The sequence below is a fragment of the Carica papaya genome, chromosome 6 (genome assembly GCF_054855325.1).
Source record: "Carica papaya isolate Zhongbai chromosome 6, ASM5485532v1, whole genome shotgun sequence".
NCBI classification, from domain to species: domain Eukaryota; kingdom Viridiplantae; phylum Streptophyta; class Magnoliopsida; order Brassicales; family Caricaceae; genus Carica; species Carica papaya.
Window position 1 is genome coordinate 21,757,827 of NC_142314.1, and position 22,238 is coordinate 21,780,064.

Here is a 22,238-nt window from a genome sequence, read left to right on the forward strand (position 1 = left end):
ACGTCATGCTTGCTAACTTAAAAACTCAATTGCATCATTAGTATAAAAGTGAATTTATTTCATTCAACACTTTTAATATTTACATATATATGTTTATGCATATGTAATTATTAATTATAATTGCAATTAAATACATGCGTAATATATGATGAGCGAACCCAAAAGTTGAACTCTATTTTCATGGTCTAAATCAAAAGGGAAATAAATCCAAATGAAATTTTAATTTTATTTAAACTCAAAATCTCAATTACCCAAGCCCAAAAGATGCTAAACCTATTCTCTCTTTACCCTTTCCTTTTTCTTTCTTCTTGTTCTTTCTTTTTTCTTCAAGCCAGGCCTAAAAGACTAGCCCTCTTTTTTTTCCTTCATCATCTTCTTCTTTCCCCCTCACACGGGCTGGGCTCAAGAACAGCCTAGTCATTTTTCTCCTCTCCTCCGGCCAGGCTTGAGAAAAGCCCAACCCGACCCTTTCCTTCGAACACGACGACGTTTTGGGGAAGAATATTTAATCCCTGTCCCTTTCTTCGTCCTTCGGCAACAGAGAGGGGAGTAAGGTTGTCTTATTTTTTTATGTAACAACGAATAGGGAAGGCAGAGGCAAGTGACTGCCGTGATGATGATGATGAAGATGATGGAAACAAATCAAAATAGAAGAAGGAAACTTCAAAAGCAAGCATTCAAACAAAGAGCTAAAAGCTGAGAAAAGAAAACTGACTTGCAAGCAATGATGGCAACTAGGTGGGCCAGGAAAATGATGATGATGATGTGTGATGAAGATGGCGACTCGACCCAGCTTGAGAAGAGAAAAAATTGGAAGCACGTGAAGTTGGATGATTGCATGACATGATTGTCTTTTTCTATCCTTTATGAAGGATTTTTCTGCTTCTCCTTTGTGAATTCAACCTTAAGAAGGATTTTTCTATTTGAGATAGGATGTGCATTTGGATTTTTGTCTGCTATAATGGGTTCTGAATCAAGTCTATATGTGTCAAATCGCATTATGAGTTTGTATGAGTTTGTATGTTACATTGTGATATATGTTGGACATATTGGGAGAGGTATTATTAAGAAAAGTAGGAAGTTCCTATTAGCTACTATAAGATTAGCTACTATAAGATTAGATAAGAGAGACGACGAGCTGGGTACGAACAAATCAAAGAAGATGAAGGACAAAATGAAGAAGAACGATTAGAAGAAAAACCAGGAGTAGCACGATGAAGGCTAGAGAACGAGAAGTCCAGATTGAAGAAGGTAGAGGTATAAAAGTGAGATTTCTCTGGTTAAAAAGGGAGGGTCGAAAAGGGATAACCAAAAAATGAAAAAACAAAAAAAAAAAAAGGAAAAAGAGTAGGTAGAGCATATACTGAAAAAGGGAGAATCAGAAAGGGAAGAAAGACAGAGAAGGAAACTTATGTTAAAAACTTGTTTTAGGCAAGGAACGAAACATGAATTTTGTTTTTTTACTTTTTAGTGAGTTCTAGGAGCTAACAAAGGAAGATTTGGTATAGCTGGGTCAAGCCGTAGGTATAACATAGACTTTTGAATGTATTGTTGACTGTTACACAAGAAATGCATAATGAGCTTAGTTTGGTTCCTGCATGAATGAATTATAAAAACAGGGAAAATCAAGATCTCTTAGGTAATTTCTGAAAATTTTGATTTGTGCTTCTGTTCATCCTCATTGAAAATTGTTTTGGTTGAATTTGAAGAGAGTGTGATGTAGGGTGAATATTTCATGATTTTTAGAAGGATTTGAATCTAATTTATTTGAAAATGAATGAGGAACTTCACAAGATTGATACTATTAGGGTGTAAGTAGTTGCTGCTTATTTTAGTATCGTGAATGTATGAAATAATTATGACGTAATTTGATTTTGCAGATTGAAGCTCGTATATGGTAAATTGAAAATATAGGAGGAAACTTGTGTTCGATATCTTGGTGAATGGAATGGTGAATTAGATTAGATTTTGGCTGCTCATTTTGCTGTTTTAGATGAGACGTTTGGCTACTCATTTTGCTATTTTGAGACAAAATTGGAACCACTCCTATACATTTGGTTTCTTAACTTTTTGTTTGGTTTTCTTTTAGTGTCTAGGCCCTTATGCTGGAATTTTGAATCTGCCACAGTTGTATTTGTTGCATACCCCCTTTGGAAGTAATTTTGCTTAGTTTCCTGTACACCCTGTTGGGCTTCCAAATCAGTTCTGGCTTTGCCTAGTCTTAAAACTATATTTGCATCCTTTTTCTTCCAAAAAAAAGCTTTCTCGAAGCTGTTTGGAGTCAGTCATTTCATTTAAGGTTCTTCGTCTTGCTATATGAAAGGATGTCGTTGAATTTCTTCTAAGGAGGTCGACACGTACTTTGGAGTATACATGGTTATGGGTGTTCCAAAAGGGTCTAAATCTATTCCAGGCCTTTTTTTTGGGGTCTTAAGTTTATCTCAAATGTTGTAATCCTATTTCAATTTTTATTTTGTACCTTACAAGTGTTTGTGGACTTCCTATGGGAATTATAGTGATGGGTCCCAATCAAAACTGTAAAATAACCTGAAATAATTTCTGCTTATGGTGAGAAAATATCAAGAGTTTTCTGGAAATAGTCTATGTCTTTATTGTTGAATTGAAGTGCTTTAAATAGAGCTTGCTACAACGATATCTTCCTACTTCTAAGATACTAGATTAACATAAAAGATGCAGATAATTATAAAGAAATTCATAAATGCAAGTAGATAAGAGAAAGAGTCAATCACAGAATCTTCTTAAACTGCTTCTGGGTCTGTTTTGTTGGTTACGGACTGTTCTGCAGACTACTTTTTCAACTGCTTTACTTGGGTGTATAACAACCTAGATATTTTAGGTTGCTTATAGGGATTCTTTGACTACGTCGGGGTCTATCATCACTCCCTACCTGAAGAGGAACCTTGTCCTCAAGGTTGATGAATCGGTCCCTCAATTCCTTAGCATTTTCCTAGGTGGCGTCTTCAACGGCTAAGGCCTTCCATTTCATTAAGTTTTCTTCAACGAATTGGGATCCTTTTTTGATTTAACGGGTGTCCAAAATTGCCTTTAGGGGTAAGTTGGTGGTGGCAGGGGTGGACTCACCAATTTTCTTTTTTAGCAGGGACACATGGAATACCAGGTGGATGCGGGATGTGGAAGGGTGCTTGAGTTGATAGGCGACCTGATTGATTTTTTCCTCAATCTGATATAGGCCAAAGAAACGACATGCATGTTTCTGCAGTGCTCATTTGAAAACAGTTTGCTGCCTATATGGTTGTAACCGGAGAAAGACCCACTCGCCTTCTTGGAACTCTATATGACGCCTAGAGGTATTTGCGGTTTATTGCATCTTGTTATTGGCTGTGTGTAAGTTAGCTTTTAGTTGATTGAGTAGGTTGTTTCTAGTTGTAAGCTGCTGATCAACTTCGTTTATTATTGTTGTTCCTTCAATGTAGTGTGGCATAGTGGGTTGGGGTCGTCCATATAAAGCTTGAAAGGGAGTCATACTGATTGAGAAGTGGTAAGTAGTGTTGTACCAGAATTCTGCCCATGGTAGAAAGAGCTTGACTATGCCTTCCACAAACTTTTCGGCAACTACCTTGGCGGTATAGGGATGTACGAGAGCCAAAAAATGAGCAGACTTGCTGAGACGATCTATGACTACCAAGATCATATTTTTACCCTGAGATGGTGGCAACCCTTTGATGAAATCCATTGTTATGTCCTCCCAAACATGGTATGGGATAGGGAGCGGCTATAGCAATCCTATTGGTGATAATGTTTTTGACTCAACTCGTTGGCACACGTCACAAGCAGATACACATTCTTGAATATATTGGCGCATGGCGGGCCAAAAGAACTGTTGAACCAATCGCTTATAAGTGCAGAGTACCCCTGAGTGGCCTCCCATTTGGGAATTGTGGTAGGCTTGTAATAATTGTTGAACAATGTTAGATTTAGGTGGAATGACAATTTGCTGTTTGTAGTATACTAAATCATTTTTCTCGATATATGGACACCCTGGGTGATATCGAGCAAGTTTCTCTAATTTTGCATGTATGGGTTACTCTTAGTTGTTTCTCTGATCTGATCCCATACTGACGTGTTGGCTGTAAACAGGGCATCAAGTACAGGCCCGTTAGCTTGTCGTGATAGTGCGTCAGCAGCCAAGTTGTCTTTTTTCGGCTTGTATAATATCTCATAATCGTATTTAAATAGTTTGAAGATCCATTTCTACTGTTCTTGATTGGTGATTTTCTAATCCATTAGGTACTTAAGACTTGTTGATCGGTCTTGATGAAGAATTTCTATCCCAAGAGGTAGGGCTGCTAGTTTTGAACGGCTACGACCATGGCCAATATTTCTTTGGCATAGGTAGACCAGGATAGTTTGGAGATGCCTAAGGCTCGACTCATATAGGCAATAGGCTTGCCATGTTGGGTGAGCACGGCCCTAATTCTGTTCCAGGAGGTGTCGGCCTCAATGGTGAATGGCTTATTGAAATCTAGAAGTGCCAAAGTAGGTGTGGAGGTCGTGGCTTTTTTGAGTTCTGTGAATACTATCTCAGCCTCCTCGTCCCATTGAAATGATCCTTTCTTGAGCAGGTTTGTCAAGGGCCTGCCTATGAGCTTGTAATTTTGCACAAACTTATAGTAGTACCTGGTAAGGCCCAAGAATTCCCATAGTTCGATGATGTTGCGGGGTTTTGGCCAATTGAGCATTGTTTGAATTTTCCTTTAATCCACTTTTACTCCCTCAGGTATCACAATATGGCCTAGATATTCCAGTTCCTGACTATCAAAGACATTTTTTTTGCTTGATAAATAACTGATGTTGCTTCAAAGACTTTCCTGTCATGTGATACGTGAGTCTTTTAGTCGGGACTATACACCAAAATGTCGTCAAAGAAGACTAATACAAATTTTCGTAAGTATGGACGAAAAATAGAATTCATTACAGCTTGGAATGTAGAGAGTGCGGTACATAGTCCAAAAGGCATTACCAGATATTTATAGTGGCCGTTGTGTAAGGCTGTCTTATGGATGTCTGATGGTTGCACTCAGACTTGATGGTAGCCGCAGTGAGGTCTAGTTTTGTAAAATAAACTACTCCGTTCAATTCATCCAGCATATCTTCCACCGTGAGAATGGAAAAACGATCCTTGATGGTGACAACATTGAGGGCGCGGTAATCTGTGCAAAACCGCCATGTCCCATCTTTTTTTTGTAAAAGAGAATAAGAGAAGAGAAGGGGCTGGTGCTTGGGGAATGAGCCCAAAACTGAGCATTTCATTCACTTGTTTCTCTATCTCTGCCTTCTGGTAATATGCGTAGTAGTATGGTCAGACATTGATTGGTTCGGTGCCATCTTTGAGAGAAATTTGATGTTCAATGTCTCTTTGGGGTGGCAATTGTTCTGGTTCCTGGGATAATTCAGAAAATTTCTTTCATATTTCTTGTAATTCCTTTCTATCGTTTGGTGGTGAGACCTCATGATCTTTTGTGAAATAGATAGCATACACGAAGTGTTGGCTAGGAATAACCCGACTGATTTCCACCACTGAAGCAATCTGTAGGGGGGGAGGTGATCTGAGGCCATGGAGCAACCTTGGTTGGTTTTGCCATTGAAACTCCATTGTTGACTTCTTCCAATTTTGGGCTACGGTACCCAATCCTTCCAGCCATTGTATCCCTAGCACAAGATCAAGCCCCATTAATAGAAGGGAATACAGAGTCAGAGTGAACGAAATACCTTGAATGGTGATCGATACATCTTTAAATCGTCATCTACAATTCAAAGGTTCGTCGTTTGCAACCTTCATGGCAAATGGTTAGGTTGGGATGACCTTAAGTCAAAAGCGCCCCACGATTCGGTCGCTGATGAAGTTATGGGTCGACCCATTGTCGATGAGTGCAACTAGCTTCTAGTGTTGGATGGTGATCGAAACCTTCATGGTTCAGGGGGTAGTCCATCCGGTGAGGGCATGGAGGGAAATATTTGGATCGTCGAAACTCTCCCCATCCTCTTCTGTGCGTTCACTCTCGAGTAAGAGAAGCTACGGTTTACAGCAACAGTGGCCTGTCGTAAACTTCTCTTCACAGTTAAAACAGAGGCCTTGCATTCTTCATCGTTGCATCTCCTCCCAAGGAAGGCGCCTTATGGTGTTGGCAGTGATTAGATTTGGTTGAATTGAGGCAGGTGGGAAACTCAGACTGGTTAGGTTGCTCATGATCGGACCAGGTAGATTTCTCCCAGGCCGGGTCATTCTGCACTGCCAGTCCATCTGTTCTTCTCTCATTCGAACTAGACTGATCACGTTCTTCAAGGTTTTGGTCCGGAACATGTGGATGCCATCTATGAGTTCGGGCTTAAGCTTGTCAATGAAGGTCCCAATTTGGGCTTTTTGGGTCCACTAGTGGACTCGGTTGCCCAGGCACTCAAAGTCCTTCTGATATTCCCTTAGTGGCCCAGTCTGTTTGATGCGCAAGAGGGCTTTGTCAGAGTCTTCAAATTCAGTTGGGCCAAACCTAGCCCATAATTTTTCTTCAAATGTGGCCCAACCTATTACTCGACCTTCTTCCCTGTAACTCTTGCTTAGCCACTGTTACCAGCAGTTGGCTTCTCCTTCAAGGTGGAACGATGCCAAGACAACCCAGTGTTGTGGTGCAGTTGCTTGGAAGTCAAAAAATTGTCTCGTGCAGTTGAGTCACTCAGTGGGGTCGCTGTCGGCAAGTGACGAAAATTCTAGCTTGGCTACTCTAGAATAAAAGGTTCTCCTTTCGTCCTTCTCGAGTCTTTCTTTGCAGTGCAGGGGCGGCGGGCTTGGGCGGCTTACGTGGTGGCTGCTGGATCCTTCCCATTTGGAAGCGATCGTGTCGGACAATCGCTTGAGGTTCTCCTCAATTAATCTCATCTTGTTGGTCAATCTGAGCTCCATGTGGCTAAAGCTGTCCTGCAATCCTTCGAGGTCGATTTCAAGATTTTCAATGCGTTCTTTGTTACTGGTCATTTTGAACTTGGCTCTGATAACAATGATAGGTCTCAATCAAGGCTGTAAAATAACTTGAGATAGTTTCTGATTATGGTGAGAAAATACCAAGATTTTTCTGGAAATTGTTCATGTCTTTATTGCTGAAGTGAAGTGCTTTAAATAGAGCTTGCTGCAACGATATCTTCCTACTTCTAAGGTACTGGATTAACATAAAAGATGCATATAATTATAAAGAAATTCAGAAATGCAAGTGGATAAGGGAAGGAGCAGATCACGAGGTCTTCTTATACTGCTTTTGGGTCTGTTTTGTTGGTTACAGACTGTTCTGCAGATTACTTGTTCAACTGCTTCACTTGGGTGTATGACAACCCAGATATTTTGGGTTGCTTACAGGGATTCTTTGACTGCATTGGGGTCTATCACATAGATCCATTTAGGATTTCTTTTAGTGTTTCGAAGTTATGTTGTCCATTCATTTACCTATTTGTCATGAGTTTTGATACAATATGTCCTAGGTCTTGCTATTGCATTTCTATTTATTCTTTCATAACTAGGAATTGCTCGGCTCACTTAAAACATGTTTTTCATGTGTATCTTTTTAAGAAAACATTCAGCATTTAATAGTGACATATTATATATCTTTTTGTCCTTTATGTTGTGTTGGTTGCAGACCTGAGAGTGAGGAAATCCAAGATGAAATGAGAAATCGAATGTAAGGTTACTTTTAATGATTTGATATTATTTTATAGTCGGATAACTAGAAAGTTAGAGTTGCTGCCATTTAAAAGTAAAATGAATGAAAGATAGTGTCTATCTTGAGTATTTAGATAAGGTTCTTAAGATTTAAATAAGGACTGATTTACAGACTTGCGGTCACTATTTAAGCCTGCTGTTTGAAGTTGTTTAGATGAGAAATTGAGGTATTAATGGGCGTGTCAGAAATGAACTAAGTGAGAAAAATAGGGAGTTGTGATCTAAGCTATCATATTTTCTGTTTAGCGTCCATATTAGGGGTTATTTTGGTGTTGGTTGAACTAGAAAATGATGAGGTGAATACTGATTTTGAGATGAAATAATGAAGATTAAGGGTTGTTTCATGTGCATGCTTAATGATGGTGATGGTTCTAGTTCTTGCATGTAGGGGCTGTTCTGGTGCTGTTTGAATCAGAAAAATAATGGGATGCATGTTGTCTTTTTGGAAATGAAATAATGGAAATCAAGTATTGTCTTGCCATTCAATAAATAGCAAACATGTACGTTCGCTTATGGCTTTAAGGGATTTTTTGTATTTTTCTTATGCATGATTAATGAAAATAATAAAATTAGGATTTAAAGAATAAGATAAATAATTTATTTGTTGATAATTCTTTGAACTACTGCTACTTTAAGTTTAGTCTTCATTTTGAACATTTGTTTATACTATTTATTTACTTACGTGTCTTTTTATTTATTAGTTTATTTTACGTATTTTATTATAGACATTTAAAGTCTATATTACCGAATAGGTTTCTCATTACTTCTCATAAGCTTTCATTTCCCAAGTCTTATTTTTTTTTTATTAAACTAGTGCATGTTTTGAACGTCCAATCCCACTTTAAACAGATTAGTGATGAACTCGTTTTTGTATCTATTGTAAATTTTCATTATTTTTGTGGAGTTTTGCTTCTATGTCACAGTTGTGACATCCACTAAAGTTACCATTTAATGAATATGCAACTCAATTATAATGTTTCTTTGAATCAAAATGCAATGGAGCAATGATGTGAACAAAAAACTACTTTTTGCATAGACAACCCATAAATTGAGAAAGTTAGGCGTGACTCTTCCCAAATTATTTCTTGTCATTCAATAAATTGATTAACATGTAACATTATCTTAATTTACTTGCAAAGTCTTTTTTCTCATTTATCATGAAACCTATATTCATTATATTCATTTTAAAGAATCATCTCAAGTTTCATAGATGACAGTAGTATGTAATTCCTGCACAAAGAGTCATGACAGGAGCTTAACACTTATTGCACTCCTTTCGAAATGGGGCATTCCTATAGATTACTAGCAGAATGTTTTATATAGCTTTCTACTAAGTCACAAACACGGTTTAAACTTAATATACAAATTCTAGGGTACATTTTTAAACAAAACATTCATGTCCTCATGCAGCAAATAATAACATCAAAACACGCATAAATTAAAACCTAAAGCCTGTTATGCCAAATCCTAAAATTGCTCGTGAAAAACATTTTCCTTGTATTATACACCCATCACTTTCTATTCAAAGATTTGATCATGTTCGATAAAGTCATCAAACTGTCACAACTGGTGAAATAGCAAAAAAAATTCTTCAAAAATAATTTATTTCAAAATAAGAGGGTGCTATTAATTCTATTGGAAGGGGGATTGGATGTTGAAACAACCACTAGTCTTAATCAAAGATTTTTAAGGTTCAACGTGATACAAGATTGGAAGGTGTAAGGCACCTACCTGTGATGTAGACTAATTGACTATGATTTACATGCATTAGGAAACCTAACCATTATGCATAGTGTGATTGTGACATCCACTAATTTACTAATTTAATAAATCATATCTATGGTCAAGGATTTTGATGTGGAACTTAGGATCCACCAATGTGATAAAAAATTCACGTATACATTTAGCATAAAAACTTAATACCAAAACAAATTATCCCTACTTAACTCGTAATTAATCTATAGTTGAGAACTAAGTTAATCAGCAAAATAATAAGAATTATAAAACACGATAAAAATTATCTTAATAAGTTGAATCAATTCTTCACTCAACGAGAAGGTTGAAGAAGCCTCACAAGTTCTCAAGCTAAAAACTTTATATTTTATTAAACTTGAACTTGAATGAATACAACTAAAGAGTGAGACTTATTTATAGTTGTAGGACTAGAGAATTATAATAGGAATTAAAGTCTAAAATTTACGAAACTTATCTTGAATTCCTATCTAGGACTCTAAGATAAACAATGAAATAAAGACTTGTAAATAAACATAAACTATGACTTTTTCCTCTCGAATAGTTGTTAGAAATCTTCAAGGATTGTGTCAACTCCTTCTTGAAGTGTTATGCTTGGTTTTTGTCTCTTTATTTTAATAATTGTTCATGGTGAAGATAAGATAAGATCCAGCCATAATTGATGAAGAAAATGACGTTTTTTTCCTTGTGAGAATCGGTTATGAGGTGTAACTTATCCTTTTCGAGTTTTCACATGTTAAATATGATTGCAACACCTTTTTAATATAATTTTAGGAAGATGAAAAATCAATTAGAACTTTTAAAAGGATGAGGACGGATTCCTTCAACGATTCATCCCAAATCCTAATAGAATTATGATTCATGAAACTAATTAAGAGGGGAGATAATCTCTCTTGGGAAAGAAATCCTCTTGGCTATGTGACCCTATTTTATAGGATTTGGCGTGGCTACCATTCTTTTAGCTGAATGGAGCTTATTGTTTTTCCCTTGTGGGCTTTTAAATTTGGTCCTAGTATTTTTTTTCTTCAATGATCCACTCTTGAGCAAAAGTTTAGAAGACTTTCTTGAGTTCTTTGGTTCATAAACTTGTGATAGTTCTTCCATATCTTTCAAGTCCATCATATATTGTGTTTAGCCCTTCTATATACCCATATGAACTTTGTCCATGACCTAAAACATCATGGCCTCGCCTTCGGTAGTCCATGAGGTCGTGATCTCCACTTATACAGCCCAATCCGCCTTAATCTTCCTTTAGACAACCCAAATCATAACCCTTCAAGTTTGGATGGTCCATACCGCCATATTCATCTTTTATGGGGCTTAAATTGTGGCCTCTCATGCTTATGAGGCCTTGAGATCCATCTTGGGATGCATTTTGCTCTTCCATGCGATGGTGTTGGTCTTGTAACATCAATTTGTCATGTTTTTCCTTGAACCTATGAGCTATCAAACTCATATAGTCATGTGTGCTCATGTGGCTGTGAGCTTCCAAGTGATCTTGAGCTTTCTTGTGGCCTAGTTTAAGTTGGCTTACTTTAGCTCATGTCATCCCCTTATTCCTCAAAACAATTCATCCGCTCGTGTCATCCCCTTATTCCTCAAAACAATTCATCCTCAAATTAGAACTTTCTTTCATAAGGATTTTATCAATCCTGCTTTATTCGAGAAAAGATCCTCAAAGTCCTATAAAACAACACCTTAAGGTTAGTTAATAAGTCCTCCTTCCTCAACTCCTTCATTTCTGCATAATAATACTCCTTTTCTGGTCACCTACTTCCTCCTTTCCTCCTTCCTTTATGATGTGAGCAAGGAAAGGGAAAACTTTCATGGGATTTCTTTCTTAATCCCTCAATTAATCTTTCTTCTTAAGAGGGAGAATTGATCAAGAGAGGAAATTGATCCTAAATCGTAAACTTGTTTGAAAAAAGAGGAAACCTTCTTAAATGTCAAATCTTGTGAAAAATGAAAACATATTTAAATTCATTCCTCTAAATCAAGCATAATTAATTAACATATTCTCTATTTAAAAAGCTTTCCTCATAGAGAGACCATATTTATCTAATTTTAGAAAGCATTCCTTTTAATTGTTATAAGTTTTCTATACTATTCTAAATTTATTTTTCTATATAATTTTATAATTAATTTAGGAGATTATTTTTCTTATTATTCACATGGCCTACACTATAAATGGATCATCAATTCATAGTTGTATTCATTCAAGTTTTGAGAATAATAAAATTATAAAATTTTAGTTTCAACTAATGAGATTTTTTTCAATCTTCTTGTTGAATGGGGAATTGGTGTTTACTTATCAAGATAGCTTATGACATCTTCATCAATCTCTTTATTAAATTAATTTTAACTTATCAAAGTTTTATTTATGGCATTTTAATTAATTCATTTATCCCTATTACTTTAGTTTTTACTCCTCCATTGAGTGGGGGTCAACTAAAAATGGTTCATTTAGGGTTTTAAGTTTCTAATTACATATATATATATGGGGTTTTGGATTACGTTGTTAATCCAGGGTTTCACATCAGTTGATATCAGACTTTAGGCGCAAGATAAATCTTACTATCTTATATTTTTTATCTTTACATATTTCATAGTAAAAAAAAAGAAAAAATAAACATATTTTGCATTTGTTCATACACATCAAAAATGAAAACAAAAAAAAAATTATATCCATATTTTCCTTCTTGTCCTCTAAGTTTCTTTCTTTTATTGTGTTTTGTTTCATTACATTTTTAAGTAGTTAATTTGCATCTTAACTACTTAGTATCATAAATAAAATATACATTATCTTCATTCATATTTGAACTCATTACTTCTAAAATTTTTTTACCACTTTCTTTACTAGGATTCCTTAAAGTATCCTAAGCAAAGCTTGATTACCTTGATTCAAGAGAATTCAATTCTGACATTTAGCTTGAAAGAAGGAGAATGAAGGAAACACAAGAGAAACACATGAGAGAGTGTTATTTTCTTTACTAACCATCCCTTATAAATTTTCAAAATGACCTTATATAATTTTCCAGCCGATAATATTTTCTCGAAGAATGCAGTATTGATGAAACCTCAACATAAGACATTTCCAATTTGAGGACAAATCATTTTTGAAGAGGGAGGGGGTGATGTAAGGAAAAGAAAAACTCTCATGGGATTTTCTTTTCTAATCCCTCGAGAAATCTTTCTTCTTAAGAGGGAGAATCGACCAAAAAAAGAAATTGATCCTAAATCGTAAGCTTATTTGAGAAAAGAGGAAAACTTCTTAAATGTCAAATATTGCAAAAAAAAAAACATATTTAAATTCCTTCCCTTAAATCAGTCACAATTAATTAAAATATTCTCAATTTTAAAAGGTTCCTCATAGGGAGATCATATATGTCCTATTTTAGAAAGCAATCTTTTTAATTGTTGCAAGTTTCCTATTTTATTCTATATTTATTTTTCTATGAATTTGTAATTAATTTATGAGATTATTTTTTTCTTATTGTTCACATGACATACACTATAAATAGGTTATCAATTCATAATTGTATTCATTCAAGTTTTGAGAATAATAAAATTACAAAATTTTAGTTTTAACTAGTGTGGATTTCTTTAACCTTCTTATTGAATGGGAATTTGGTGTTTACTTATCAAGATAGCTTATGACATTTTCATCAATCTCTTTATTAAATTAATTTAACTTGCTAAAGTTTTACTTGTGGTATTTTAATTAATTTATTTATTACTATTACCTTGATTTTTATTCCCCCATTTAGTGGGGGTCAAGTAAGGAGGATTTACTTAGGGTTTTGAGTTTCTGGTTGTTGATGTGTATACAAGATTTTGGATTGTGTTGTTGATACCGGGTTTCGTATCACTTTCCCTCTAGAGAATTCTTAATCTTCTGTTGATCTTAGAAGACCTTATTAGGTGATATCGGTGTAAGAATAAAATTCTAACAATTCATGTTAAAGGAATAATGATTCGAAAATCATCATGAATTGTATGTTTGTCACATTGTGAGGGCCTTCCTAGTAGAACGTGAATAGTAGTATGGGTATGATGTCACAATAAACTTCATCAGTGTATTGCCCAATAGAAAAAGATACTAACATTGACTTAGTCACCTTTACATCCTCACATTCGTTTAACCACTATAATTGTAGGGATTAGGATGTTTCGTATATGTTAACTCAAGTTTATCGACTAGTGTAATGCTGGCGACATTGATACAACTTCCTCCATCTTTGATAAGTTTACATATCTTCCCATTCGCAAGGTAACAGGTGTAGAAGATATTCTCTCTTAGGTTACTTTCTTCTTCCTTGACTTGAATATTCAGTATTTTTCTAATAATCAAAGCATCCCACTAAACTAGATATTCAACATCTTCCTCATCATCCTCCAATAGCGGTATGATGTTATTACTATCACCTTCATTTGCATTATCAATGTCACTATTATCCTTTAGTAGCATGATTTTCTGATTAGGATATTGTGATGCAATGTATCCAAAACTCAAACACCTAAAGCATTTAATATTATTATGCTTTTGAATAGAAACAGGTGTTTTAGGATTACCTTTAATGTCGACTTACTTAAATTTAGCCTCCTTACCCTTGAATTTATCATTTTTACTTGGCAATTTTGAGCTTTGATTAAGGAGAGAATCTAAAATCCCCTCGTTGCCCTTTTATAATTTAGTTGTTTTTCAATCTTCATGGCCACATTATTTTTTAATGCAATCCTTTGAATGTTATACTTGTTTATCAATATGGTTTTTTTTATCAATCTGTTTACAATGTGGTTTCTATCATTTTTGGATATAATTTGCAAAATCTTAAGTTACTTAGGAGAGAAACTTACATGATTTTATGTTTGATTATATTCACATTGTGATTTCTTTCTGGATTTTTTTTAGGTGATGATATGCCTTTTTGATTTATAACAAAAAGGAAGAGAAATATTATACAGAAAATTAAGGAATGAATTTTATCTTAAGGGGTAGAGTCAAAAGAGAGTAAAAGTAAAAAACTGAGTAAAAGTTATCTACACTTGCTCTTCGTTGGATGAATTAAGCTTTTATGTTATGAGGTAATTGTTTTACATTATTTGAGAAAATTGTTCTTAATTAGAATAGTACACAAAATTTTGATTGTTTCTAAACTGCCTCTTGAGAAAATTGCTTTAATTTTTGAGGTAGTTGATAAATATTGATTATGTATGCTTTAAAATAGAATGTAGAAGGAGTACTTATTAAGGAGGAGATTTTTCGTACACTTAGTAAGGAAGGTCATATGTTTTTATCTGTTTACTTCTTGTATAGAATATATTTATATCTTAATAAAACACGGTTTTGTATCTATAAAAAATGGGAGACCTTTATATAAGCTTTATAACACCCCGCTCACCATCGCACTAAATTTGTACTTGAAAACTTTACTTATTCGGGCCTTAAGGCCATTTGAACTCATTTAAATTTATTTTATACTTTTATATTATGTTTTGTTATTTAAATTCGTAATTTATTCTGATTTATTATTTTATTTATTTTTATTTTTATTTAATTTTATTTATTATTATTATCTTTTTATTTATTAAAAAATAATTTTCAGGAGAAAAACAGGAAAATTGAGCAAAATCCTGTGGGAAAACACTTGCAGGAAAGGCCCACCTGTGAGGGCATCGCACATTATGCATAAGCGTGCACGCGCGGTTAATGCAAGACGTGCTCATTGTGCGCACGTCCCGTCCACGAGGGGCGCAGGGCACGAAGCCGGTCTGCGCACGCATCCCATCACACGCAGACAAGCCAATCTGCGCACGTCACATCACACGCGGACAGGGCCAGACGTCGAGCAACCTGTGTGCGCGCCGGTGCAGTAGGCCTGTGTGGATAGGCATGCACACAGTGCCCTACGAGCTATAGGCCCTGCGTGCTTATAGGCTAGCCCTACGCACAATGGGATAAGTCGGCGCCTGCAGGGTGCAGCTGGCCTGGGAGGTGCACTGCCGCCTCGGGCAGTGTGTCGCCGCCCCTTAGGCGTCGTGCGCCACCTTGGGCGGTGTGTCGCTACCGCCTTGGGTGGAGAACCGCTGCCGATTAAGGATTCTTCTTTTTTTTTTTACACCATCGTCGCGTCACATCAAATCCCTCATCTTCCACTCAACTTTCTCTCTCCTCACTGGATTTTTCACTTGATGCAAATCCAACGGTCTTCATTTTTTATAAATAGGGACCCCTTTCTTTCATTTTCCTTGTCACTTCCATCCTCCAAGAGCTTAGAGAGGGAAAGAGATGAGAAAAAGAAAAAAGATGTAACAAAACTTCAAGGTTTCATTAAGGAATTTAGTATTTTCTTAAACATCTTAAGGAACATTTCTAGAAAATAAAAAATTATGAAGTTTGTGTTTTATGTTTTGCATAATTTATATTTAATAATTACAATAAAATGATTTGTTCTTGATTTCAAGCATGCTATGTGATCTTATAGGCACTTGATAATTTACATATAAACTAAAGAACATGAATCTGATGATAATTATATGAAAAATATAAAGAAAAAAAAAAGAAAAGAGAAATGGAATTAGCCAGAAATAGTTTGAAAAATAAATGTATCTACATTGACATGCATAATGTATCAAGTGGCTCATTAAGTTTTTTATCTCTAAGTGGTTTCTATTTCTCCCTCTCCCATCTGGTCTAGAAAAACGTGAGAGAACCACTCCCTGTAGATGTTGGTGTACCCTCTGAAGAAAGCAGTGACACGAATATCTGTTATGGGTCACCTTTGGCTAAGCACTGTCGTGGCTATAGAATATCTAATAGGACCACTATGGTTGGTACATCCGTGATCATAGATTGTACCATAGTTTGGCATGCCAGAAATGTGTCTGAGCAAATTGTCATTATATATCTGATCTGGTCATTTCACATAGACAGTTAAAAATTTGTATCTGCCTTTAGAGACAGAAGTCAGAACGACTTCGCGAAGCATGACACAAAAATCTGAGTATTTCATAATTTGTTTGATTTTCTCTATTGTTAAGTATGATTTTTAATTTGGTTGTTGTGACTATGATATGATGGATCTGATGTTTTATTTAATAAATAAAATTATTTTCATACAGTAAAAAAGGACTCTGACGTAACTTGATGGTAAGTATTAATAACATAATTATTCACTTTTAAAATCTTACGATGTTATTTAAATATTATTTTTCTTACTGAGTATATGGAACTCACATTTTTCATACCCCTCCCCCCCCCCCCCCCCCGCCAAATGAGGAAGATAGTCAAGAACCGATCGCTGACCTAACCTTTAAAGTCTATGAGGATTCTGTGGATTCACAAACCTTGAGTGCATGACTTGTCCTGCACTCTGATAAGTCCAATCGCATAGGGAAAGAAGAAACCCTTTTGTATTTTGATATTTTGTATTTTGTTACTTCTGACCTCAGTTATATATATATGTATAACTGGAACTCATATATTTTGGTAAGGAATTTATAATAATTTGCTCTGCTACATATAATTTTTATCATACACTCGTAATCTGTTTCTGTATCTGGCACCTTTATGTCTTAATTTATATTAGGGATGTCACAGGCTTTCACCAAATAAATTATAATGAAGTACAAAGACTGGAATTTAATTGAAACTACATTGAAAATCCATCCTTAGGACTAAAAGACTTCAATAAAATAATATTTTATCCTAATCTTAATCATAAGACAATAATTATTTAAATAATCAATAGAATAATAAAATAATTATTAAGGATAGATGAAGCTTCTCTCTTCCTTAGATTTGTCGTTAGAGTTCTTCCATGTGTATATTTCTTCTCTTTATTGCCATCTTCATAAAGCATATGGAAAATAAGGGAAATAAAGTCCCTACTCTCACTAAGACTCAACCCACAGAAAATGACCTCTAGGATTGTCCTTAGCCGCCTATTGCTCTTTCAAGGACTCATTTCTCTTTGATCATTTTTTTCAAATATAATCATAACTTCTATAACTCACCTTAGCCACAAATTAAAGAAGAACACATCCATAAGATTTCAATTCGCAAAAAGAAAAGGGAAGCAGGTTGCGGACTGCCCTCATGTGTGGGAATCTCCCGTATGCGCAGATTTCCCCTCCGGCGTATGTGCAAGCCTCACATACATGTCATCCTGTCTATTGTATGACTTTCCTTGGTTGAGGGCCCTCCTGGCCTAGAGGCCAAAGGCTTACTTCTCCGTGGGTCATACACACCGCATTCTCATTGGGTCCTCCTTGGGTTTCATGGCTTGGGCTTTTGAAAGTCCCCTCGGGTTAGGCTTTATTGATCCGATCCAAGATTTTTTTTTACCTTGTTTAGGCTCTTTTTAAGTGGGTCTTTTTAGCCCTCCTTATGTGGATCTAAATCCTATCCCATCATAGAGCACTTGGGTGGACTGATCTCTTCCTTCGCTTAGGCCTTTGCTTGGTGGGAAGCCTTGCCGAGTTTCACTTTCTTCATGGTCATGGCCCCTCTCTTGAAGATGCAGCCTCTTCCTTGGCTTAGGCCACACGTGCACATCGTGCGGGCTGATATGGACATGCATGTTTGTTGGGTGCATGCGCACGACATGGTATGCTATTTGTAACTCATTCCTTACTCGGGTTGCCTCCTATTCGCGAGCATCCATCCCATGGAGTTCCTGAATTCTATAGTTTTCATCTTTCGAGATTGAGTTAGTCTTTTCCAATATCATATCAACAATTTTCTTGAAGAGATGAAGAAAAGTTTTTTTAAAAAAAATCAAAGAATAATATGAGAAATATTAGGGTTTTCATTTTTTTAATTTTACATATACATATTTTTTTATTTTTAATAAAATTGAAATACATATAAATAATATGACATATATATATACATATAAAGAAGTAGCTTAGATTCACATAGATTTTTTACATTCAAACATGAACCTGCCCTCCTCTAGTATGGAACCAACAAACACTTTTCTCATATTTGCCGTCTTGATTCGATTTTGATTAAAATCCAAGATGGATTTAAGCAGATCAATTTGAATTTAATGGATCAAGGATTTTTCCGCTACTAGTAACTGATGGCTTCAAGTACTTAATTGTCTTCAAAACAAAATTTGTGTGTATATCTATATATGTGTCATAATAAATTGAGACACGTTAATTCTTTATTTTTAAAAATTAATTTGTATTCAATATGATAATATATAATAGTAATAGGCATATATAATAGTTATCTGCTTAAATTTTTAAATATAAAAATAATTTTTAAATATATTAAAATAATACTATTGTAATAATATAAATAATAATTATCTATCTACTTAATGCAATAATACATAATAATTATTAATTTAAATATTTTAAATATAAAAATAGAATATGAACATAATAACATTATCATCTAATTAATTTTTAGTTAATTGCAAATCTGAATTTGTACACTTTACAAATTATTGATTCTATATATTTTGTCCCGCACCTTATTCTTTATGCATATATCTTACCAACAAATTAAGGTATTGCAAATTTTTTTATATTTTCATTAGAAATTTATTTACTTTTACATAATTTTTATTTGTATAAATAATATTTATATTATTAACTGAAGACTTTGAAATAAAGTGCTATAGAAATTCTTAATACATATTTCTTCACCTCATTCATCATGTATATATTTTACCAAAAATTAAGATATAATATTTTTTATATTTTTAGTAAAAATTATTTATTTCTATATAATTTTAATTTCATAAGATAATATTTGTATTACTTTTAAATTATCATAAAAATTCTTTTTTGTGGGTTGGATATTTAGAAATCAAGTTAAATATTTAAAAAAAAACAAAAAACAAAACAAAACAGTAAAAATAAGAAAAGGGAGACAAAGGAAAATGGGCTGTCAGCTTGAGCAAACTATTCCGACATTTTCAGGAAGTAGGAACAGTTTAAAAATGATACCCCTGGGACTGACCTGTAAATTTGAGTATATAAAAATATAGTAACTGTTATCTCTTCAGTATATATATAAATACTTTTAGGATATAATATACATGTATGTGTGCATAAAAATGTGCATATATGCATACAAGTATAACCTCTTACATATACATAAAATATATATTATACATATACAAATGAAATTGAAAAGATATATTTATCCATCTACCTATATATATAAATGGTCTAACTACCTAAATTATACTGGGCCCAAATGAGGCATAACTATACATAGCCAACGGGCTTAAATCATTTCAAGGCCTAATAAAATATAATCCTAAACACAAATTAAAGAAAAAGCCCAAAACAATTTACTGTAACATACATAAATTAATTTAAGGCTATCTAAACGTGACTTTTACTTCTTTAGTTTCAATTTTACTTTTTATTAAATGACCAAATGCCTATATAAGCTTTGAAATAAATGATTTTGGAAGGACGAAAATAAAGTCATAAGTTCCACCAAAACTGATTATGTACTTGAAGTAAAGTACTAAAACAATTTTAAACCTCCAATAAGTCAAGCTTAACCAAAATAATTCTAATGTCTAAAAGTAACCTACTAGTAAAGTTTAAATTAAACCAAAATTATATTCTAAGTTGAAATCAAAATCTACACAACCCTAAAGTCTAAAGCAAAGTAAACCTTAAAGTTCAAAATAAAAACCAAAAGCTTAAATTAATCTCCTAGTGTCATATAAAATCTTAATCGATACAAAAATAATATGTTATATATTTTTTATTATTTTTCTTCTAAATTTAATTTAAATTTAAATTATATATATTATTTCAAAATTTTAAAATTTTTCATCTTACAAAATCTAAAATAAAACTAAAATCTTTCAAGTCCTAACAAACACATCAAAAGTTATGTTATTTTAAAAAAATTAATATAAATTTAAATTATTTTTAAGCATTAAAATAAACTCAAAAAAATTTTAAATTGTAACAAAAAGTCTACAGCTCTACTGATCTTCTATAGATATTAATATAAAGCACAAAAAATTTAAAAATCTAAAATAAATTAAAAAATTTGGGGAGTCTTAACTAAAAGTTTAAAGCTCTATTATCTTTTCTATAATACTATATATGAACCCAATAATTTATAAATCTTGAAATCACCCAAATATCCTTAAGTTATAACCAAAAGCTTAAAGTTTTGTTAGTATTTTTTAAAAATTCAATATGGACTTATGTGATTTTTAAAATTTAATATGGTCTTTCAGTTATTTGTTCTATTATCATGTCATCTTTATAGTTTTAAGCAGGCTAATTTCTTTTTTTTTTTTTTTTGCACTACTAATTTCACCACTCCTAACTTGGTCTAGCAAACTACATATATAATGTTATATTTTTTTTTATCATTTGTAATGAGTTATGCTACCACCTCAGTCTATAATTATAACATGTAATTTTATATTTTTATTTAGTATTTACTGCAGTTCTGGATTTGAGCAATTAACTTTTTGTGAGGTGTACCATTAAAAGGAGTCTGGTTGGAGGAACCATACTTCATACAGCAAGGTAAGCCAATAATCTAGGAAAGCTTGTAATTCTTTAACATTCTCCTAGTCATTGTCAATCTCAAAATTGTCCTCTATGATCTAAAACTTTGTTTAGATTTTAACTATTTGATATAAGTTTTGTCATAGTTCATGCAGTTTATGCATAAATGAACCAATTCAGTTCATATTTCAATTTTAATGGTAGATTTGTATTTTTCACTCGTTAAGAAAATAATTACTAAAAGATAATTATTTGAATTGTACATGGTACTAACTTAGAATTAAAATACTCTTTTCATCATTTTATCTCATTAACATTATATTTTTATACTTATTATATAAAATTAAAATTTGAACTAAACTTAAAACTTATGATCAAATTATTTTTTGTATTGTTTACAGCGGCTATATGTTTTAGGAGTTTTGCTCAAGATTCATAATAATAAAGGAGTGAACTGTATAAATTATTTGAATGCAAACTAATAATTAGAAAAAAAAAAAAAAAAAAAAAAGGAGAGATGCCCATTCCTTTCCCATAAAACTCAAAATTTTCTATTCCTTTTAATATAAAATTAATTAAAAATTTTAAATAGAAATTTTTATCTTGTCTTTTTTGCTTAATGATATTATCGACTTTATCTTTATAACTAAATTTTTTATTCCTTTTATAAAGTTTTGTGGAAAAAATCATTATAATAATGTTTCTTTTTTTTTGCTCTTTTGTTTTATTTTTACTTATTAAAACAAGGTAACATTTTTGTTGTCATTTTCCTTAAAATAACTAACTTCTCTCTTTTATTTTATATTTTATTTCTTTATGAAACATAATGTAAAGATATACTACCTTGAATAACTCCAAACTCTACATAAGAACTTATATATATATACATACATATATAGATATATCCTATAGGATGCATGGGTGAAATTCTGAGAAGAGACAATTTTATATTCTTACCCTAAGATTTATAGTCGATGTCATCATAATCAAATTGAGATTATTTAGTTTATAGGATATTCAACATTTTAAAAATAAAACATTCATTCACAATAAAATAATAAAACAAAACAATTTTGTCTTTTATAAATATAAAGATAAGTATAATATAATATCTTTTTATATCACATGTGATTGGGTTGTAGTGCATACTATTGCTAATAACAAATTAGAGGTCATTTTCATGTCTATGTTAGAAAAATTATTGAATGTATGATTGAGATCTTAGGGGTAA

At 33.3% G+C, this 22,238-nt stretch overlaps 1 long non-coding RNA gene across 1 annotated transcript; it reads left to right on the forward strand.

Annotated features, from left to right (window-relative positions):
• Nucleotides 1-259: 259 nt before the first annotated feature.
• On the forward strand, nucleotides 260-7,704 carry LOC148253404 (uncharacterized). Its single transcript, XR_015821507.1, has 3 exons — nucleotides 260-1,251; nucleotides 3,122-3,329; nucleotides 7,662-7,704. It is a non-coding gene; the product is annotated as an uncharacterized LOC148253404 (long non-coding RNA).
• The last annotated feature ends 14,534 nt before the right edge of the window (nucleotides 7,705-22,238 follow it).